The 24472-nt window shown below is 38.7% G+C and overlaps 1 protein-coding gene across 1 annotated transcript in view; it reads right to left on the minus strand.

Annotated features, from left to right (window-relative positions):
• HS6ST3 (heparan sulfate 6-O-sulfotransferase 3) overlaps positions 1 to 24472 on the minus strand; it is a 282444-nt gene that overhangs the window by 183323 nt on the left and 74649 nt on the right. The gene's annotated exons all lie outside the window — the stretch shown is intronic.

The raw sequence follows: 24472 nt of genomic DNA on the forward strand, positions 1-24472 counted from the left end.
CATCCAATCCTCCAATTGCTCCAATTGCTTCCTCAAACTGGATTTAATATTTCAGACAACACCGATATGAACAACTGGATATTGCTTTTGGAGAGTGTCAATCTTCACACATAAATGCTTTGGTAACACTGACCCAGACTAAGAAGACAATTTCACAACTACCAGCTAACCTAGCAGCTCACTGTTGCTTAAGGAACAACAATTTGCCTCTTTCCCTACACATTCAATCCACTGGCATCAGCTCCAGCATCTCGCATCTTTTCATGCGTGGATTCAACTCACTAACCAGAAGGAAATTTAATTTATTTTATTAGCCTAGTTTCTTTCCAGGCTGGTGAGTTTAACTGTTATGCAAAGAGGTGCAGTGAGCATTAGAGACATTGAGTGAGAGCACAACTATCTCCTTTCAGAGGGCTTACACTCATCTCACACAGCTCCACACCTCCGTGGAGGGCAGAGGAGAAAGCAAGTTCCAAAGGCAGGACTGCCTCTCTTTCCTTCTGATGTATGGACTTTTATCTCCAACTTAAGAGATGGATATACTCACAGAAAACTGGAAGTTTCTTTTTTAAAATGAGACTTCATTAGATTACCAGAAAATAAATGCAAAGTGTCTTTGAAATCATATAAATAAAATTTCAAAATCACATTTGGAACTACTGCATTAAATTAGTCATGCCCAAATTATCATTTATTCCTCTAGGAAATATGAAGATTAATTGCCTGTACATTCCCAAAGATACTGAATACTAATAATATCGCTTTTAAAGTGCATTTACTTTAATTAAACTGTAAATAAGCTTCTGGTCCTGAGACTTAAGTGCCCATTCAGTGTTCCACGAAAACTGCTGTTAGATGTCACAGTCAGAACATTATTTTGCTATCAATATTAGAAAAATTCTTTTCAATTACTTAGTGCCTGCAATTTGTGCACCATGAAGTGCAGTTACAATCACTGTACAATGTGATCATAGTAAGGTTCGGAGGGGAGCAAGCTTCAAAATGATTCATCATATGTGCAAAAAATAGGTGTTTTTTTATACTTGAATAGACACATTAAACACCTAACTTCTCTCTAGAATCACGGTCTGATGCTTTCTAGCTAAAACCACAACATGGAGCACCTCACTGCCAACTTAAAAGCATCCTTATTAGATGGGACACGGAAAAATCTTCTCAGAGTCAGAGTGATTGTACTCTGAGCTTCTAGAACAGCTGTCCAGGCATTCAGTGCCTTTGGCTACCCCATGACATTGTAATAGTCACATTAGAAGGCTGAGATTGCCTCAGGTTATGCCCGTTAAGTAATAACTAATTCATCCTGCTCTCAGCAACAAGGCTCTAATGTAGCTAAATCTCCCAGAAACATGCACTCAATTGTTATTAGATTATTAGTAGAGTCTCCCTGACCTTTGCTGTCTTAAAATTAAGCTGCTCAGAGACTGAAATAAGCATCTCATTTAGGTGCGCAGTAGTAATCTCATTTCAAAGTATAATGACTGGAAGCCATCTATAAGTATTTTCTAAGGTATTTGAAACCGTTACTTAGTAGCTGACATTTCCAAATTGCAGACCTCCTGAACTATTCCACATTGGGTAAAATGGCATCTGATTCAGCTTCTCATGCTCTTAGCTACATGGAACTTGCCATGCCGTGCATCACGTTACAAAAGTTTGTGCACACATTCATTCATTCACCTTCAGAGGAGGGCGGGGGGGTCGTCAGCGTTTTCCTTAAATACCTGCAGTAAATGCTCCATGCACAACAAGAAAAATGATTCATATGCTGAAGCACATTTAAGTTGTCTGTTACCTGTGCATATTCAGATCAGCTGAAAGTAAGAAGCACCAGCTCTTCACACATTAAATTTGCAGAAGGTAGCAGTCGACTGCATCCAATCATCAAGGTTTTAAGGCTCATTTAATATGAAGATAACACTTATCTCCCTACATTATGTTCACCTGTATAAATAGGTAAGCATCAAAGACCCACTTCTCTCATTGCCACTGAATTTCCACAGAAATAAATGAAACAGATGAAATAACAGTATTAATAATCACCAGTATAAATCGCTACAAATGACAGAAAGAAGTATGGAATACTACTAATGGTTTCCTTAGGACTACTTTCTCAACTGAACCTTCTAGCAAAAGAACAAAGATGTAACCTTAAAAAAAAAAAATTGAACTGTGAGACACAGAGGATGAACAAATAGTGAGGAGTTCATGACTAAGTTTACATCTGATGGAATCAACCCCAATTCCCATCAGTTGTAGTGCGTTGGACCTACTAATTTCAGAGATGAATCTATGTTTACATTATTTTCATTTCAGCTAACAGATTCAATGTTTCTGAATAAAATCTATTATTTCTTAGGGTAATAAAGCATGCTCAAGTTGAACCTCACACCTCGCAACTAAGACTAAAGAAAAATTAGGACAGTCTGCTGAGAATTTTTTCTAATTTGTTTCCTCAAAGAAATCTGAAGTTATTGCACAAATAATTTAGCACAGAAAACAAAAGGGGTTCTTTTCTTCATATATTTAAGTTTTATAATGAACTGCATCTGCCTTTGGCACACAGTTGACCAAAATTACTTTATTAAACTTCCATCCTTAGATAATACAGCTAGAGAGAAAGAGGGGAAAAAAAAAAGCCATTTGGAAGAGAAAAGGTTTTGTTCCTTCTTGTTGAAAAAAAAGGGAGACTTTTTACTAATTTTGTCCAGAAAAACTTTTATTCCTCTTGTTGATAAGCTTGGTGTACATGGCGTAGTTTGTATCACTGCAGAATTGTACTGCCACTGTTTCATCACACTACAAACAGGCTTGTCATTTTGGGTAGTCCTGTGTGCAGCCAGGAGTTGGACGCAGTGATCCTAGTGGGTCCCCTCCAGTTTGGGATATGCTATGATGAGAACGTGTCAGGGCAGACAATGCACCAATATGCTGAGGACAAGCAAGGTTTAAAATAAGCATGAGGTGAATCAAGCACTGCATTGATTTACTGGATTACTTGGAAATAATGATTGGTGACATTTCTTGCAGCTTCCCTGATTGAAGCAAGTTTTATCAAATTTCACAAAAAAAATATATGCATTTTCCCCCCACATCAATTTTGGAGGCGGCAAAGGATAAGAAAAATCCATGTTGATAGTTACATGCTAACAGATTATTTGAACAAAAGATAGCAAAAACAGCATATCAAAACAGCATAAACAGCTGGTGCTGAAAAGGATTAGTGGTTCCCTTCTTATAATGGCTTTGCAAAACCACAGGAAAGATATCCTGTTTTTCCAAGAAACTCACACTGCAATTTAGTTTGTAACCACTCTGTCATACTGGACATCCTACGTTACCCTCATCAGGGCTGTCACTATCTCAGAAGGAGACCCTTTTTATTTTTTAATTCTCCTGGTGAAGGGTTTTGGTATCTTATTTAAGGAGGAGGTCTGTGTTAGCCAGCCAAAGCAAAGGTTCCTGTCACTACAGAAAATATCATATCTTCTGAGTTGGAAGGACCCTCTTAAAGGCCATCTAATCCAGCTCCCCTGCAATGAACAGGGACACCTACAGCTAGATCAGATTGCTCAGAGCCCCATGAGTCTGACCATGAACATTTACAAGGATGCAACAGCCACCACCTCTCTAAGCAGCCTGTTCCAGTGCCTCACCATTGTTACTGTAAAAAATTCTTCCTTATAACTAATCTAAATATCTCCTCTTCTAGTTCAAAAACGTTTCCCCTTGTCCTGTTACAACAGACGCTGCTACAGAATCTGTCCACTTCTTTCTTATCGCCCCCCTTTAGCTACTGAAAGGCTGCTATCAGGTCACCTCACAGCTTTCTCCAGGCTAAACAGCCCCAGCTCTCCCTGTCTGTCCTCATAGGAAACGTCTTCCATCCCTTGGATCATTTTTGTGGCCCTCCTCTGGACACACCCAACAGGTCCATGTCTCTCCTGTTCTGAGGACTCCATATCTGGATGCATTACTCCAGGTGAGGCCGCACCAGCATAGAGGAGAGGGGCAGGATCACCTCTCTCTCCCTGCTGGCCATGCTTCTTCTGAAGCAGCCCAGGATAGAGTTGGCTTTCTGGGCCATGAGGGCACATCACTTGCTATTTACCAGTGCCCCCAAGTCCTCTTTAGGAAGTCTTGGCTTCTCACAGCTTGTACTGATAGTAGGGATTTCCATGACTTAGGTACAAGACCTTGCAGTTGGCTTTGTTGAACCTCATGAGGTTTTCCTTGGCACACTGCTCAAGCTTGAGGTATCTCTGAATGGCATCCCATCCCTCAGGCATATTGACTGCACCACACAGCTTGGCGTCATCCGCAAACTTTGCTGAGGGTGCAGTCAATCTGACTATCATCGTCACTGATTAAGATGTTAAAGAGTACCAGTCCCTGTATCAGCCCCCAAGGGACACCATTTGTCATCAGTCCCCATTTGGACATTGAGCCACCACTCTCTGGGTGTGATCTCCCAACCAGTTCCTCATCCATCGAACATTCTACCCATCAAATCCATATCTTTCCAATTTTGAGGGATATACAAGAATGGGACACAAAAGACCTCTATGAGAACAGGCCATGTTGTGCTTCTGACTCCAGACTACATACAGAATCTAATTGCTGGGACTGTAAGTTATTTATCTGGAAGACATTTGCAGACATTACGTCTGCAGAACTACACTGCACAGTTACTTCGAGTTGCTCCTCGCCAAATTTAGTTCGACCTTAGTTTGACACAGCAAAAATTCAGCAGTCTGAACTTGTTCATAGCTGGACAAACTGTGTTGATACTACATCCAAAATACTAGCAATTACTTGGTTTTGTGCTAATGCAATTTCCTAGACCACAGCAAAGATAAAGACCTTTAACGTGGGAGGGCCATAAAAGCCTTCAGGAAACAGCTTTGCATTTGCAATTTTTTCCCCTTGAAAGCAGTGAGGTTTTTAAAGACAGGTTCTAAATGATACTAAGATATGACCTTTTGAGTGATAAATGTCTCTTCAACAGACCAATATGTAACAGCAACAATTTTCTGTAGGTTTACTCCATCTCCTGTTCCAGCACTGGTAGAACAGATGTAACAGAAGTTACATAACTGCATGATTTATCACCACTCTCCCTTGCTACTAAAAGATCTGAAAATATGAAAAATTTATGCATCTACATTATTACATCCTGTGGCACACAGTTTAAAATACAGAATTAGTCAGCATTCTTGCTTTTTTTTTTTCCATAAATCAATATTCATATTTTTCCACCTCTTTCTACTCCTGAGTTTATGACACTGTATCCTGTTTCATATTTTCATATTTACATCCTGTATCATATTTTCTTTCCAGTCAATTTCAAATACAGTTTTCTTCAGTTCTGGAAAATCAGCCCTTTTGATAGAAACCCGTGATTGGACTTGTCCTGTTTGCCTATACCAAATACAATTAGGTCAGGATTACTGGTCCCTTGGCATCAGTTTCCAGAAATGACTTACCACGTATTCAACGTTATCTCTTTTTGCTTTAGCAAATTATTCTCTATCTTCTGGCAACAATATCTTGTTTTATATCCAACTGCAGAGAACTTCCACTAAATGTCTCTTGTATTGAAGTTTCCCTATAACATCACCATTTTATTAACCGTGAATTACAGAGGTACTTAAAGTCACTCTTCTTCTCTGTACTATCATTTGATGGTTGGTAACAGATCCCTCCAGCAGCATATTGATCCACACATTTGAAAAGCCATCGTTTTGTTTTCTGTAACTCTAAAAAAGGTAATGAAATCTTTAAAAATCAGTATTACCTACCTTGTTATTTTCTCTGTCCATCATAAAGTGACTACAATTCAGTACAAATTATTCTACCAATTACATCCAACTTCTCATCACGTTTGCTTGTTATCTAGACATCTACCATTACTGAAAAGGGAACTGAAAAAATATCCTCCAAATTTTATTCAGGCTTGCTGCAATTTTTCTTGACACAGCAAGCAAGAATTTGACATTCTTACCAACTTCTTACAATAATGCTAATTTGAAATTCACCTGGCATGTTTTACGAAGTTTTCAGCCGAAATAATTACTCTTTCCGCAGACCACCTTGTTTCTATGACTCTCCTGCCAACATGTGCAATGTAAGGTTCCACAAAAATGGACTTTCAGCTTTTCTTTTTCTTTGTTTAACCAAAGCACACATTGGTTTAGAATAATCCCATTGGGAACTAATGAGAATGTGCACGATAAAAACCCTTGACTTCAGTAAGCATCGATGATAAAAGGCCAGTGGTGCTTTTTTTTTTTTTTCACAGTTCAAGCAAATCAACCTCACTTAAAAAGCCAGATCATTTAAAATCAAGTGGTCAGTACAGAAACTCATTACAAGGAATGGGCTTTCTGATGAAGTTTTATTTTCCTTACTCACAGTATTTAAACAAAATGTTACAATGGTTAACTAACAATTCCCATCTTCTACACTGAATTAACTATAATACATGGTTTTACTGCCGTAAAGGGACATCAATTATTTTTTAATCCTAACTCCTGCAATCAAGAGTGCAGTTTTTTCAGCAGTCCAAAACACAATGAAGTATAGACTCCAGTTTTGATAAGAAAATATCTAGATTAATTTTCAACCCTTATCTGCTTGACTTTGCTTCTCTCTGAAAGGAAGTTGGCTACTGCCCAGCTTAACTCATGTAACATTTTGTTGCTTATGTTTAATGTAATTGCAAACATGACATGCATTCATAATTAAGCCCAAAGGGTAAGCCTAGAGTCTGAGACATTCTGGAATACACTAAAATAAGAGTGGCTAATCTCTTCAAGAGCAAAAAAGAAAAAATACACTATAATGAAAATCAAACAATAAAAATATCCATTGTAGTTCAAACATGCTGCATTATCATTGCTCACCACATCAAAAAGTATATAGTAATATCATTGATGAAATTAAATTATATTAGTTACAACAGACATGAGTCTGCACAGTCTACTTAATGAGTCTGTAAATCTAATAAGAGGAACTTGTGATAGTCTGTTCCTGTCTGGATAAATCAGAAAACTTAGGAGGTTTTCACTACTATACAGCAACAAAACTTAAAAATCATGCAACATTCATTCTGATATTTTCCCCTTCCTTTCCTGGCATTCAACCTGCTGGAAATACAGCATCCTACATTACTCCAGAAAGACATCTCCAAACACCCCAAAAAACTGTAGATATATCCATACAGACCCCCTTTGACACTGTGACCTTGCCAAATTGTATATAGCAGTCTTTATAGCTTTTGACCGCAAGGAAAGGGGAAATAAGGCAACCTTTGAGCATGACCTGTGGAAAGAAACAAATGTTAACCTGGAGGTTACTAATGGCAGCATCCCAAAAGAAACATGAAAAATAACCATAATGATCAGTACCAAAAAGTAACACAAAGGAGCAACAAACAAGAACAGAAAAGGAGATATTAGATGAAATCATTCAAAGCAGTGTTTGATTTGGGAACTCGAGATGCTCAGGCCAAGACACTGGCGACATTATCCAGCACAGTAGAAAATTTGGTGGGAAGATGGTGAAGATCCTCCAAAGACATGGAGAGACAACAGCCATCTGGACTGACTACTGTGCAGAAGCACTGGGGCCTTTTCCTCACCACTGGACATGGGACAAAGCTCTGTGCTGCTCTATCCTGGATGGTGGTCACCATAACCACATCCCAACCAGTGACTGGCATCATAGGCATTCTCCCACAGCCCCCCATTGGGAGCAAGATGCCATGACAAGGGCAGCAAGGCACAGGTAACTGAAATGGATCATAGGAACTCTATTGGTTTATACAGTGTTTTCTTTCACTTTACCTCTAAACAAACTGCATGTGTTTGGTTATTTGCACCACTTTTAGTTAAGAAGTATTTCAATTAAGATAGGTTTGTTTGCCTGGCATGCCCCCTTGCACATCAACTAATCTGCTGTAGCAGACCAACTGCAACCACGTTCAGTGCATGGTGCGTGGCCAGATGGCATGGAAAGCTATGAATCCATCCATGCACTCTGGCACCACAGCTGCCCTCTGACAAAATGGCAGCTGCCTGTGCAAAGAATAAAGAGCTCAGTTACTAACTGAGTAGAAGGCAATTTAAGCACTTCTTAGTACTTGACTCTGACTGCACAAAAGGCCACTGCATCAACCATGTATTTATTTTATAAAACAATGTGATGTTTATGCGGATGCCTACATACAGTTTTAGAATATAGCTTGTTACATCTTGTTTTCATTCCTGAGGACACAACCAAGAAATGGGGCTAATAGGTTCTAACAATTATGGATCATAAAGAAGAAGGGCAAAACACCACTCTGTAGCATATCTTTGTATCTAACTGAAGAGAAAAAAAACACCTACAAAGCCACAAAGAAGAAAATACTTCAATTTTTCATAGAAATAAGGCAGACTAATAACCAGAACAATATTCATACATGCAGGCTTACTTACTTCAGCTTAATAAGCAGAGCAAAGCCAGGTTTATTCCTCAAATGTACAAAACTGAGGAGCACTAAGATGGCAGCAACTCCAGGAAAAAAAAAAAAAAAAAAGATCTTCAACATTAAATGTCCCACAAGATACAGCAGAAACTCAAATAGCTTATGGTATTATAAACTTATAAATCCATTGCAGTAAAAAGATCAAAAGAAAAAGATTGCCATTATGAAATATGAGCACACTGCCATGTTTCTTTTTACAAATCATATTGGTGTAATGGTATAAGTGTAATCAGTGTAATGCTGGTTTTTACTCATCTTTCATATCCAGATCCAAATGAAAACTAAAAATGAAAGGAGATTAATTTTGATGTGGGACAGATTCTGAGGGAGAATCTAATAAAGCTGCAATACACAGAGGAAAGTCCTGACAACCACTGGTATCAGTCTATCCAAGCAATAATAAGAGAAGAGCCTGTAATACATCCACAAAGTCCCTTCTCCCATATAACGTGTTTCCTTTTTTACGCTGCTTCTATAGCTCTATAGGATTCCAGGTCCACAAAATCTACAGTTTTACAGCAACTACAAAGGACTTGAGAGCTATTCTGAGATTTAGAAAGTAGAAGCTGGAAATCTGAAAACAAGAGAAAACCAACCCTACCACTCTTGTAAAAGGGCACAGTATTTTTTTTTTTTTTTTTTCATGAAAATCACAGAATCTTTAGTTGAAGGGGACTTCTGAAGGCCATCTAGTGCAACTTCCCTGTAGTGAATAGGGACATCACAGCTAGATCAGGTTGCCCAGGGCATGATCCAGCCTCACCCTGAAAGTCACCAGGGATGAGACATCAACCACTCCTCTGGACAATTTCCTCCAATGCCTCACCACTCTCACTGTGAAATACTTCTTCCTTATACCCAACCTAAATCTACCCTCTTCAAGCTTGAAGCCATTTCCCCTTGTGAAGAGATGTTCCTTTACATGAATTGTTTTTGTGGCCCTCCTCTGGACGTGCTCCAACAGGTCCGTGTCTCTCCTGTTGTGAGGACTCCACATCTGGACACAGTACTCCAGGTGAGGCCTCACCAGAGTAAAGTAGAGGGGCCAGATCACTTCCCTCAGCCTGCTGGCCATGCTTCTTTTGAAGCAGCAGAGGATACGGTCGGCTTTTGGGGCTGCAAGGGCACATTGTTGGCTCATGTCTAGCTTGCCATTCACCATTACTCCCAGCACTTTTTCAAGCAGGGCAGTGCTCAATCGTTTCATCTCCCAGTTTGTACTGGTACTGAGGGTTTGCCTCAGCCCAAGTGCAAGACCTTGCGTTGAATTTGTTGAACTTCCTCAGTTTCACCTGGGCTCAAGTCTCTGTAGGTCCCTCTGGATGGCATCCCACCCCCCTGGTGTGCTGACCACACCCCACAGCTTAGGGAGTGATGAAAATGATGAACTCCAGAAAGCACTGGAGCTGATTGAGGCAGTCTGAATTCATTTCTGAGAAAATTGTGTATGTTTTTGCAATTTCGCCATACAACTAAACAACATTTTGAAAATTAATGCTAAGTAACTCAAACTAATTGAGTAAAGGATGGAATAAAGCAAATGAGAAATGATGTTTTGATGCTGCCAAAAAAATGGGCAAAAATAAAACAAGCAAAGCTGAAACTGCCAGGCACAGTGTAGCAAGAGATCTGCAACACAGCTGACTATGCTGGGAATGCACTTGCATAAGCAATGGGTTGCACGAAGACCAGCATGAAAGATGGTAAAATGCACAGCCTATCTGAAACTTCTACCCTTCCCAGCACAATCAATTTTTAAGAAAACCTTTTATACAAAGCTTTACGAAGAGTCTTCCAATGTCCTTTTTGTAGATCAATGAACAGGTGTGAGGGTTTTTTCTAATCCTACCCATACGATCATGAGGTTTTGCCTTCATGATGGAGGGTCAGACACTCAAAGGACTTTCTAAGAAAAATAAAAGATGCTGACATCATATAATACCTAGTTTAAGTAAGTCTAAAGAAATCCTTTGATGGAAGGTACCATCAAACTTGTTGCTGCCTCTCTAGTCTGCTGTTTCCATTCTCTGTCTGCTTACTACAGCAAAAACCAACAGACATCACCTTTCATAAATTCTGTAACATAAATAAACATAAAAGCACTGCATGAATACAAGTGCGAAAGGGCAAGCAGAAAGGTGAGCATGACATCTCCGTGTATCTTCCTCCCAAGTAATAATGTCAGGCAATAGCTGCAGGCTTTCACACAAGAAACATCAGAGCTAACAAAAATGGAAATACAGTGCAAGTATACATTCTGCCTTTTTACTTCTTATTAAGTATTTCAAAGCATGTTGAAAAATAGCAAAACTATAAGGCACTGTTTCCGTAATTTCTTTCAAAAGCAGAGAATAAACATCCTAAACAATTATGTCAATACAAAAGTATTAAATCAATTAGAAGAAAGTATCTTATGTGAATACTAATATTAGAGCACTTTTCATTCATATTTCAATTTGAGGTTTAAGAAAGCAACCAACTTCTTTCCCAATCTATTCATGTAAGAGATCTCAGCTGTAGAGAATGGTATGCCTTACAGTTGTGGAATACAAGACCGCTTTGTCTCAGCATCCCCATAAATATGTAGGTCGCTCCAAAAGTAATGCCTCTTATTAACTTCCACAGAAACTATGATAGCTACGAAGAGCACAATAACACTATTTGATAAAGCAAATTCTCAGCTACAAAACACTCTTTTTTTTTTTTAACAGTCACACCATTAGCTATGCATTTTTGCCAGCAATGAACAAGAGACTGCATGCCACACTCTTCACCAGCAGAGGTGAGCTACTGTCATCACTGCTGAAACGTACCACCCATTGCCAAGTCAATGGATGTCAGTGGGTGTCATTTTTTTTGGCACAGAGGAATTCAATGCCACTCCTTTGCTTCATGTCCGACTTCCATGTCGGACACCATTTTGCCAGACTGTCCCTCTGCTGCCGTTTATCACACAGCAATAAAATGTAATGGGATATTGGTGGAAAGGTTCAACCTCTACTGCCATACCACAGACATCTGTCTCTGACATCATGGGCCAACAGAATAAAGTAGGAAACATTACTTTCAGTGCAGCCCTCATAAATGCAATCTTACTAAGTATTAACGTCTCGACTGTCATCTGTGAAACACCCCTAATTTTAAGGTAATGAGAACATTTGACATTCACTTCTCCCTTGTCTCATACTGTACAGTAACTACAGTATGGAAAGCCAACTCAAGTAATTTATTTTTAGAAAACTAATTATTCTAAACAGGTTGTTCATTTTTCTTGAGGAGACCAAATAAAATGAGTGAGTATATTTAAGTCACACTATTTAAAGAGTAACTGCATAATGATGAGTCTGTAACCAGAGAAGTACTCTATTCCCCAATTATAAGTGATTAGAAGAATAAGAGGATGGTAATAGATGCTTTAGCTATGTGGCAATCAAAAAGACTTTTTTATTCACCAAAAAGACTGAAGAAGAATTAGTCAAAGACAGACTGCCATCACATACTAGCATGTGTCCTGCAATGAACTGGGAAGGAAAAAATAATGATATAAAAACCAGGCCTGCAAGCCTTCTCCTGGGCTTTATCCCCACATCCTTCCCTGTCTACTATCTCTTCCAAATTGAGAATGAGAACAGGGGCAATAGCAGCATTTGCTTTCTGATGAAAGGAGGGAGCGTTTCAGCTTCCAGACCACGTGCATCTCTGACACGTGCATCTTAGACCCACTGTTTCAAGAACACTGCTATCTCCTTTGTTTTAACATCTCTCTCAGTTACACAGAAATTGCTGTACTGCTCCAAGGGACCACTGCACAGCCACCAGGCTCTTCTTCTTATGTGAACCTGAAGCAAGAACAGTTGCAAAACAAGAGACACACAACTCCTATTGACCCAGATTGCTTCTCACTGGCCACATCACTTTATTTATAAATTATGCTCTCAAACACATGCACTGTTCAGACAGGTCTATATTAACAATGCTCTACATAACTCAACATTTGGGTTACTTCCCTGCTGACTGACAAATATAAATGACAAAGATGCGCCACAAGTTCATCACTATTTCTTACTGCTTTCCAACATAAACCAGAGGGCTCCATCTAGATAAGGTTTATAATAAAAATCTAATCCTAGTTCCATCTTTTTCCCCCACATCATGTAAAGAAAGATAGCTATTATGCTGACAGAGTATAAGAAAGGTCAGAAAAGCAGTTAAGTATCTTGATCATAACTGCCTGCAGCACAGCAATGGAAAAATGATTAAAACACAACAAGACCTAAGATTTGAAGACAACTTCAAAGAACAGGCATGTTGCAAATAGAGCCTGAAATAGCAGAAGCAATTTCTACATGAAGGAGACCTGAAGAAAGGCATGAAAATACATTTTTCTTAAAGTGTCTAAGAACTATTGTGCATATTTCATGTCTACAGTGAAGCTATGCAACAAGTCAATCCAATTTTCATGCCATTCTTTAAGTTCAAAAAACCTGATTATTTATTCTGAGTTTGCATTTTTTTATATATTCTGTCACAACAGCTTTAGACAGAGCACCACAACACCATACAAATGCTCACAATAGGATCCCACTGTGGGCATTTTATTTCCAAAGATTATTTGTTAAAGCTGTATTCATGCCTGCATTCATCTTCTGTACAAGCAGAATATATAAGCAGTATAACTACATTGCAGTATGATACACATCTGATCTACAGACTGAAACGAAGGCTGCCTGAGTTCTGAAGAAGTACACAGAGAATGCTAACTAAAAAACTCAAGCAGCTGAAGTCTGTAAGCTTTTACACAGTGAGTTAAGAATGGTGAACAATAAAGGGAGGTACTCTTCACGATGCATAGCTTGGGATGCATTCTCCATATACCTGCCCATACAGTGAATTGAGATCCTACAGACTTTAGTGGAGAAAGCTTGCCTTCACAGTATACCCATAATGTATGAAGGTATATACCAGGCTTCTCCTTTTGCTTTACAAATCTACAAAAACAATGTGCCATTTTTCCCCTCAATCCCCTCTCATCAGGAGGGTGCCAGGACCGTCATCCACAAACAACAAGGACTAAATTTGGACAACTGATTTTAACTCATTTCTACTGCTAACTGTTCCTCATGTTCTTGTTACGTGCACCTTTCCACTGCAAGGGCCTTCAAGCATGACACTTCTAAACTCTCGGTAGGGATATAAACCTAAGAATCTTTTGGAGAAACAGTGACTAAGACAAGTTACTCAAGAGGAACAACGCTCCACAGTACATTAGCACTGCACTTTTAAGTGTCTGGAGCTAGTTTTGATTAAAAGTGACTAGGATTATGAGAAAGCAACATATCAGGAATGGCGGTCATTTTTTAGTAAGGCCACTGATAAACAGTGACCTTCTGCAAAGCAAAACTATCTCCAGTTTAGCAAGTTCTGCACAGCCTTGGGCGTGGCTGCTGTCTCATCAAGTAGTCTCTAAAAGGAAACTGGTGGACTTTGGGATTCTTAGCTATACCTACTAACAGAAAGGACATCTGGGAGGTAGAAGGACTGCATTACATGAATTGCCTATGAGACCAGCTTGGTCAGGCCCCTGGTTCCACAAGGTTCGGAGAAAAGCAGAGACAGCTATGTTCTGTGATTCAGAACACAGGAAGAGGCAGGCACAACATCAGGAAGGAGCTCCTCAGAAACCACTCCAATACGCTAAATAAGACAATCACTTCTTTCTCCCTTCCTCCACACATCAACTATTAACTCTCAGACTGATGCTGACACTACACAAGGCTCCTAACTCGAAAGTCCAAGAGCTCTGGGTGATCTGTACGCAATCTTGTTTCCTCTCCTCCTTCTCCCCTTCAAATAGCAGCATTAGTATGCAGGGACATAGGGATTTCCTGTGTCTTTCTGTTCAGTTCAGACCCTTCTGTTTTGTTCTGTCCACCACTGAGCCCCCTTCAGCCCATGCTTCCGTCCATGCAACTGTTTACACGTAACTTGAGAGTGGCTTCAGATGTTTCCAGGACCTGCCCAGACGAACGTGGTTCATACACACAAGACCAGGGCAAAGCTATCTCTTCCATGGGCTGGTTCCTATTACCTAACCTTTTCCCCTAACAACCACAACAGCGGCACCCTTTGGAAAGATGCTCAGTCTTGGCACTTGGGCAGCTGGATGCCAATATATATTACAGTGTGTGCTGACCAAAATAAAAACAGCCACATACTCTTTTTTTTTTTTTGTGTGTGTGTGTGTGTGTGTGTGTGTGTGTGTGACATAAAACAGAATCATCCTTTGTACAATCTCTCCCAAACATCTTGGGTGAATTTACAAATCCAGAGAAACCCTCAGTAAGTCTACTTTGTCCTACTTCCATCAACATCAATAAAGCTGTGAATATAGAAGGCAGAGATTCTGCATCAAACAGACATAACTAAATGTCATCCTTCTCAAAATCATGCACTGCAATCCACATGAAATAAATGGGCTCTTTATGCCTCAAATACTAAGTATCCATTTTCCTTTGCTCTTATTTGTTCTCTATACAACAATAGAAATCACACTTTGCAGATGCTTAAGCAGGAAGACATACCCTCAAGGATTTGGCTTTGATGCTCACTCCAAGCCTTAAATGCTTAACCAAACCTGTCACAATCCCTTGTTGCTTTGTAATGTAAGCACAGAACACCTGGACGCATGTAAATTTCCACAACTACTTGTGCCCCTGATCAAAGAATAAGATGTTCAAAGGAAATGTTCAAAGGTTTTAGTTCTACATGGATAAAAGAGTCACCAACAGTTCAGACTCTTGGCCGCTCTGCTTTGAATGTTAAGGACTCCATTTGGTAAGGAATATTGAAGTTAACTTCATATTAAACCTCTGAACCCGTGCTTTGTGCATAGCACAGAAGACAAATCTACTTCCAATTATGAAACACAAATTGTCCTTAAACAAAGAAGATGTGGACATTAGGGATGGATTATCAATTGCTCTCACAAGGAACTTGTTAGAAACACTACACTTGCTATGGAGAACTCACTATGGACACCACTCCTTTGAAGAAGAAACAAACACTCATACGGCGGTCAGAGGTGGGAGAACTACAGTAAGAAAATTATCAATGAAAACAGATCACAAATGCTGGAAAAAGACTTCCTTCTCCGTTCTCCTTAGCACATTAACACAGGGTGCTCAGAATGCATCAGTCAACTGATTCCTTCCGCTTCACAGATTTCACTTTCATATTTGCTAACATAACTCCGTAGGGGGACAGGCAGTAGTCACCTGTTCTACCAGTTTCATTTACCAGAATTGCTTCATGCCTCACACTGCTAGACAAGGCCCTTCTAATAAGATTAACTGCCCAATTACCATGCAACTTTTTGTTTTCAACTCTTTAAAAGGTTAACCGATTTCCCTTCTTCAAAGAAAAAAAAAAAAAGATCCATATTTATTATATTTGTTCTGTGAATACCAGCACCACAGCAGCTCAGCACAGCAAAAATTGATTTGGTCTTACTCTTCTACAACCAGAATTGCTAAAGAGTAATTGTGCATTCAGTTTGATAGGAAGTAATGACATCTGCATATTGTGGTTGCCATTGTGGAGTCCAATGTAACACTCCCAGGATGCCTGTTTCAGTGGTGTTGATTTTCCCAAACTTGCATAACGTAAGGTAGACAAAATCCTGATTGATTTAAGAGTTCAGTCTAATTACAATTACTGGATCTACTTAAACATCATCATTCAGATGTTTTTTTAAATAAGAGACTTTTGAGGAAAAAAAAAGAGGGAGCTTTCTCAGTAAATATTGTACTTCTATTATATCAATTATATTAACTCCAATTCTAGTTGTTGTCTGCTTCCAAAGTTACTTTTCTTGTGCCAGCTCTTTCCACTAAAAATTGGAAACATTAAATTTTGTTTGAAAACAAAATTAATTGGAAGACAACTGAACAGGGCTACCAAACTACAGAAGGCAAAACACTAATCAAACAGGTAAAATAATACAGCAAATGTAATAGGGTGAGGATATTCATCTAAAGCGAAATCCTGAACCCAAACTGAAGTAAACCTGAACTACTTCCTCTCTCCACCTCCAGCCCCATGTGATTTGGTTATTGCTTCTTCTTCAGAGACAAGAGAGAACAACTCTTCGTATGAAATGTGCCCCTAGCCCAGCCTTGCCATCAACAGCAGCAAAGGCAAGCTGATTTACTGAGGTGTCCTCACAAGCAACACAGGCAGTGTAATCCTGATCATTCTGTCACCACAGCCATTTTGATAACCAGCTCTCTGCTGGGACTTCACTTTATATGACCATATTTTTACCCAGTCCTGTATTTCTGTTGTCAGGTAACAGCACTGTTGCAAGCTCTCTTTTTATTATTCCCATAATGATGTTACAGTCAAGGTATCAACAATGTCTAACAACCTCCAGCATTTGAGTCAGAAGAACAATTGTTTTTTAAGAGCAGTACTTGAAGGACTTGCACTGACTTCCAAATTTCTGACAAGTCTTATTGCGGGTGTAATACATCCAAAACAAGGGAGTTTTGTTCATTTTGATATCTCAACTGTTGACTATTGATATCATAGAATAATATGAATATAGACTATGGAACTAGCCAAATGACACCATGTCCTAGTGGAGCAAATTCGCAAAGGTCCTTCCCTCCATCTCAGTGTGTTTTCATTCATTAAATAGACACTGATGTTTGCTGTCAGCCCCCAAAAGCGATCCAATGATTTGGGAAAACTATAGAACAGAAAAATTAGCAAAAACCTATACTCAAATTGTGAACTTTCTGCTTAAGAGAGCAGCATCAAGCCTTTAATTTAAATAGGTTGTATAAACATATACTAAAGTTAATTATCTGTTAAATAGCCTAAAACAAACTGCTTTAATGCACACAAGAAATATTGGTGATACCTATGATATAACTAAATCAAAATAGTAACAGTTTAAGCAGAAAGTCCCATATGGCTTGTCTACAGCTGGGGGCTAAAGTGATGGTGGCAGGGACGGCAAAGCTCACTTCGTCCCTCCTCTGCTTCAGTGCTGTGATCTCTGGACTGCCTGAACTAAAATCCCTGTGCTTCAACTTGCTAAGCTCTCCACAGTATCCTGAAAATAAAGGAAGGAAACAACCAAAGCACTTGCTGTATCACATTTTCAACCAGTTGCAAAAAAACCAACAGTCTTTACCCAGTACCCAATTCTTCCCACTAAGTATCCCCTGCCTCCTCCTGTGATAGGAAAGTTAAGACTTTCGTGGTCTTCTCTACAGAGGCTTTGAGAACCCCTGATATTCGGTAATATTCCTGTAAGTACACTTATTTAAGGCAAAAGATTAATCTAACATCACGACATACATCCCAAACTTTACTGTTCAATTTTCTAAACTAATGCATAAACTAATTTCTAAACTAATTATCATATTAGTGTGAACCAACTGAGACATGCACTAAAGAAATGTAAAAACAAACACTGTGTCATTTGGGTCCATCTGTAATTTCACAAAGAAATGCTTTCCATGTTGTCTAATCTTCATCTGCTCTATCAGCAGTGGTCACACCTCTTACTCTCTAGGAATCCAACCTGATTCAGGTTACAATCAGTTCAGTTACCATAAGCTTTCGTAGCCACCGTCTTCACACTGCAAGTGGAATATAGGAAGAAGACAGCAGAAAAAGTAAATACAAACCAGTACTTAGGAATGTAATTATCAGTGAAACGTTGTAGTACAAGCTGCTTCCCCTTACTAGATAAACAATAATGCAGTTTTCAAATTTTAATTATGTTACAATTAGCTGCATAAAGTGAACCAGAATTTTTATACTCTCCTTCATTTGGTTAGTGAAATTTGAAAGTATTTGAAGTGTAAACTAGTCCTTCTGTTCATCAGCAGTTCTAAACATAACATTTGTGAATATAACGTGACCATAATTAACATTTTAAAAATAGGCCATTAATGCATATTTGTGCTTGATTAATTTTACTGTGCAACTTTTTGTTTTTTATAACTCTTGCAGTAAGTACTTTAGAGATGTGAAAACAAGAAAAGAAGCCAAGACTAGAAGAATGAAGCAGATGTGTGTGTGATCTGGGAGGAAGGGGGAAGTTTAAGTCTTTCTGAAACCATCCTCAGTCAAGGCTAATTACATGCTATTCAGGTTTTACCTATACACAGCAAGTAGGCAGAGTGAGCGCATTGAGCTAATCGATCTATTCCAGCTGGATACTCACAGGTCTGAAGACTGACCCCATGTCCAACCTGGCTGCAAATGCAGACATTTGCTGATACTACTGAGGTTTCACTACTGCTTGTATACATACACATGCTGCATTCAATTCTGGCTCTTCGGCTGGACCAGCTTTGTGGTATCAGCAAACTGCAATTTGTTATACCTTTGGAGTAGTGTATAGGCATCAGAGATTTCTTCGTTGCTGCACTTTTGAACTTCTAAAGTATAAACTACTTAAACACTGATAGGTTTTCTGAGCTCCTCTGCAGGTTTTGAATGTGGTAATTGGCTCTAGTCCCTCTTGAGACCTCACAAGACTATCCAGATGCCACTTTCAGTGACTGATCCCAAGTCCCACCAGCACAACGTCCCAGAACCACTCTTCAGCTCAACCTGCCCACCTCCACTAACCTTCAGGCCTGTCCTGTAGCTCAGACACACACCTTGGACAGCTCCATCTACCTTAAAAAGTGCATCTCACGAGACAAATACTGCATGAGCTGAGGACATCATAGATTACAAGGGAAAAGCAGCACGAGCCACAAAACCACAAAGAAGCAATAAGCAGCCCAGGTGAGGCAATGAGAGCCCTGAGCTTGCTTTGAGTGTGCTTTACTCATTGCAAAGCAGCACATGGCCCTGATCTTGCCTGTGCCCATTTTGTCAGCAGAGACAAAACTACCAGCTTCCAGGAGAACTGCATCTCCATTAATACTTTCATCCACATGTTCTTATTAAATAATAGGTACTTAAAAAATATATATATAGACACATACATACACAAATATACTTAATTTTAATGTAAAGGAGATGGAAAGCCAACAGTTGAAGAGCTGTCTAATTTTGGGGCTAAGTCAAAGCAGTGAAGTTCAGCAACTCATAGGAATGTAGCCTACACAATATTCTCCATGGTATGACACTCCAGTACTTCAGAGACATCTGAGTCTTCAGACTTCCAAATTCTGAGTAACCACAAAACAACACTTTCAGAGGCACTGAGCACCTATTTCTTTTTCTTTACGGTAAAACCTTACTTTGCATAGACAGACATCTATTATAACCAAAAGAACTTTGTGTGAAATAGCATTCTTGCTGGCACACCTTCCTTCACAGAGCACCTGAAAAATACAAAGTTACAAAGCACTTTTCCTCCAGTATATTCCAGGTTTGGTTCTTCAAACCAAACAACCAGCTTGGTTGCCTATTAGTTGAATACTCCAGCTGAAAGATTCATAATCAGATGATGTTGCTGGCATTGTTTGGAAATCAGAATTATCCTTGCTGACTAATCACTATATCAGCATCCCAAGAATACAAACTTACTTTCTATAGTATTTACATATTCTGGAACTCAACCTGTTTTTTACTCAGCAAGTTTTTTTTGTACAAGTTCTAATGAAAAAATACAGATGATATTTTAGTGACTGAAAATCCAACCCATCATTAAGACTACATGTATTATTTATTAGTCCTAAATAAAATAAAAATAAAACAACAGAGAAAACATTTAGAAGTTGCTTTCGAACACAAGTCTCAGACTCTGAAAACCTAGTTCTACATTCTCCATGTTAGAAAGGACTTACTGGACCTCTTACCCTCCCCCCCTTTTCATTCTTATTCAATTGTAATGAAGCAACATGAAATCACCTTGCTGAATGACAAAAACTCTCCACTCTTCATTCTTTGGGTTTTTTTGATTTTTGTTTTTTTGTTTTCTCTCCCCAGTGCTGCTGCAAAGATAACAGAGGCCACACTACAGAGCTGACAAATAGGCAGGTATGAACAGAGGGGGCACAAATTTGAAAATAAAACTGTCAGTAGATTTTTTTTTTTCCTTGTCATTCACGGAACCCTAAACACTGGAATATATTTAAACCTTAAGAAATACTCCAGAACCAATTCCATGCCCCATAGGACTGCAGCAGTACAGCAGCAGAGATAAATGTGACCTGCCGTGGCAATAAGGCAGCTGTTAACAATATTCCAAGAATTTGGGTATTTTAACAACTAGACTTCCTGCTCAGCTTTGTAGAAGACAAGAGAAAAAAAGGCAATCTATCGCTTCATTTCTTGGCACTTAGTCTTATTTTTCTGATTTTCACACTGGATTGACTTTGGGTTTTTTTTGCTTTTGTCTTGCTTTTAAAAGGCTCAAATGTAGAGATTTATCATAACTGAATTAGCAGGGGTCTCTAATATTAGCATTTAATGAGGAAGGAATTAGGAGGAAAGAGCCTACACTAACAAACACTTCGTCTTCAAAACATTATGTTCTGTGGGTACAACCTGTTGTATTTGCTGTTAGGTGGAAGGGCCTAGAAGGAGTATATAACAGAGCACAGCAGGATTTAAAATTTGAGAGAGCTTTTGGAGACCCATGGTTCTCAATTATAGGCTCTCCTAATCATCTCTAGGATCCCATAGATTTGCTCCCACACAGGGGCAGGGAACTGTTCTGCTCCATATCTAACTAAACAGGTACATAGAGGCTACAGACTGGAAGGTGGCTGTTAGAGGAGAAGTAGGGAAAGGAAAGGTGATTGGATTTTTGTTCTCACCTTTGTGAGTAATGGTATTATATTCAATATCATTCTGTACTTCTCAAATTTCTTGCATTATAAGGATAATTTGGTTTCTCTTAAGCTGGTGATGCTGAGTTTTCTCACATAGAAAAGTTGGCTCCTGGCTGTTATCACAGCCCTATGAATGTCAGACTCCTTCACACTGTGTTTCTCTGGTCCACTCGAAGAGCAGAGTGGAGACTGACAACTTAAGTCAAATTCATGGACCCTCACAGTTCTGCTTTCCTCACTACCTTACAGGCAAAATTAAAAACTGTATTTGCAAAGGGAGAACAGCGTTATTAAAATAAACTAATTCACTAATTAAAAAGGAGGGCACCACCAACAAAAAGAACAAGTCAACCAAAAGCTACTGTTCCACTTCTCCCTTCACATCCAGGATTAGTTTTGCACATGAAAGAAATACCACAATAATACAAGTAGCACACACATACCCTTTATGTAAAGAGAGCCAGAATACTCATATGCATTGTTAGCCACTTATTAAACAAGGTTAAGTGGGCCATGGTTCATTTGCCTGACAGAAGTTACTCTTTTTCCAAATCAAAAACATCTCCAGTGTCTGAGCAAATGCTCCACACAACCCTTCCTAAAGCCTGGCCTCAGTGGAGGAATGCCTGGCCATAGTGAGCCTCTACCACGGCCTCCATTAGCTCTTGGCCAAACTATTCAGTAGCCCAACCAGCACATGTTGGGAGATATCAAGGTAAGTTCTCACAGAAGGTTCCACCCCAAAATCTAAATATTTATGCTGTCTCTAGAGGATGTTATTCTAAACTTTGTTTCCAAAATCCTGCTTTGGTAGTGCTTTAGTCATCAAAATTGATTATTGCTCTCCAAGGACCCTGTCATTTCTTTAAATGTTTACACTAGGTATTGCATTTAATAGAAAAGTCTACAATGAACAAATACACTTGACACCAATATTTATGACTGTAACTTCCGACTTTCCTTATTCACTTAAAATACAATTATATTAATCCATTATTATGGCAGTAAAACCACTTGTATTTTACAACTTTGTTTTTCTGGCGGTGTGAGAACAAAACAGTTGACAGTTAAGAGCATTTTAGGATGTTGTAATTTACGTTTTTCCATCATAATGGAGCATGCACCTTCTTAAAGAAGTACCCACCACAAGCTGTATCAGGAGAAAATAAAATAAGCATCATATGAAATTTAGATATTAATCATGAAATCACAAGGACAAAAATACATCCTCATATAGTGCAAATTCTTGAGCATCATTCTGGTAATAATTCTATGAAGAAAGATTAAAAAAAATGCTTACTCAACCAAGAAATTAGAAATTATTGTCACAGACTGGTGTTAGCTTTGAACTTTGATGTTGGCATTTCGGGTTACGACTGCACACCTACCATCAATGTTTACAAGTCTGACTTGCCAAAAGAAACATAGCTGTCTGAGATGAAAGGGAATCTGTTACTTTCTATTGCTGAACAAGAGGAGCAGACAAAGGCAGCCAAACCTGATTTGCATGTTTATAACCTAATATCACTGAACTGGTGTGTATAAAATTAATGGTGTATCTTTACTGCATCTCCAAGAGGCAAAGCAACTGTACTCACACCCTAAGCAAGCAGCTGTCCTAATGAACATCACAACTGCATATCCTGATAATGGAATCACTGAAGTAAATTGATAAATTTGAGTGTGAAAAAATAAACGTTGCCAAACAACAAAATTCATACATCTTTTCAAAAGTGTAGAGGAGTCATGTTTTCAAATAAATCCAATGTGTGACAATGCTTATAAACAATAATGATACTTTATAGGAGCAAGGTTGGTTTGTTTAGAGACTAAAATTAGCTATATTTTCCATTGATCAGAATAGGAAAAACAAAATTTAGTTTTCAAAGAGAAGAGTCAACATTCTCATTGCTTTTCACTCATTTTGAGCATTTCAAAAATCATCTTCAGGGCAAAACACCCAACTTGAAATCATCTGAAACGTGTCTTGAAATATTTCAATGGCTATGCCAAGAGAAAAGAAACCTTGAAACCTTATTCAATTTTAAACTTAAAAAGGTTAGTGTATCACCTGACATCTGATTCTTCTTTGGCTTTTCCCTTCTGCTAGATGGAAGTGGCAGAATATTTAAAAAGATCAAAAATGAGGAAATAACAAGCCCACAGAACTCTCTGATAAACAAAATAATTTAAAATATTTTCAGCTCACTGCTTCATGAAGGTGAATTTGGGAATAAAACATTAGTTTGAAAACTGAAACAGCTATTACAGTTGATTCAACTTAGAATTGTGAAGCCAGAGGATTCCAGAGAGATGGGCAGGGAGGGATAAAAAAAATCAAAATGTCTCGTGGGCAGGTATTATGAACACTGGCTTTGCATACTGATTTTTAGAAGAATATGCACTATTGACATATACTAGAATTAAATTAATTGGAGAAAGTTCTCTGCAGTTTGCAATGTTATTCATCCCAAACTCAAGGTACCAGAGGAAAAAATGGGCAAGCAGTTTTTGAAATGGCAGTTACATAAAGTTAAGCAAGATGTGTAATTAACTCCTGTTTATGTCAGAAAATTCATTAGATTCTAAAGTAAGGATGAAGGATCCTATCGCGGCACATAAAAACTGCCTATGGGCTCTACTAAATCTGTAAATCTAAAACAGAAAGAATAACTACTTACCTTCAAAAACTTAAAGGACATATTTGTTAATTGCAAGGGTCACCTTGAGAAGAAAATAAAGATATTAATCTTAGAGGAAAAAAGTATTCTTTCTGCTGAAGAAGCAGGTTTTCCTTTGATTTCTTTTTCAGACAAAAGAGATTTAAACAATGCTTTATAGGAAAAGGTTGGTTGGAAAGGGGAGGCGCAGACAGAAAGACACTGGAAACAGTCTTAGGACATATTTACCAGGGAGATACAACACTATTGACAAAAACTTTTAGTGACTGATTACTCTTGGCTGGGTGATCCAAACTGTAATGTCGGTGCTCCTACTGTGATAATTATGACTGCTAATGCACTCAGTCAGATCACAAGACTGAAGCATATTATAGAGATACTACTTAGACCACACCATGAAAGCAAATGAGACCTACATTCATTCAAATGCA

The sequence above is a fragment of the Phasianus colchicus genome, chromosome 1 (assembly GCF_987193195.1).
Source record: "Phasianus colchicus chromosome 1, bPhaCol1.hap1.1, whole genome shotgun sequence".
Lineage (NCBI taxonomy): Eukaryota > Metazoa > Chordata > Aves > Galliformes > Phasianidae > Phasianus > Phasianus colchicus.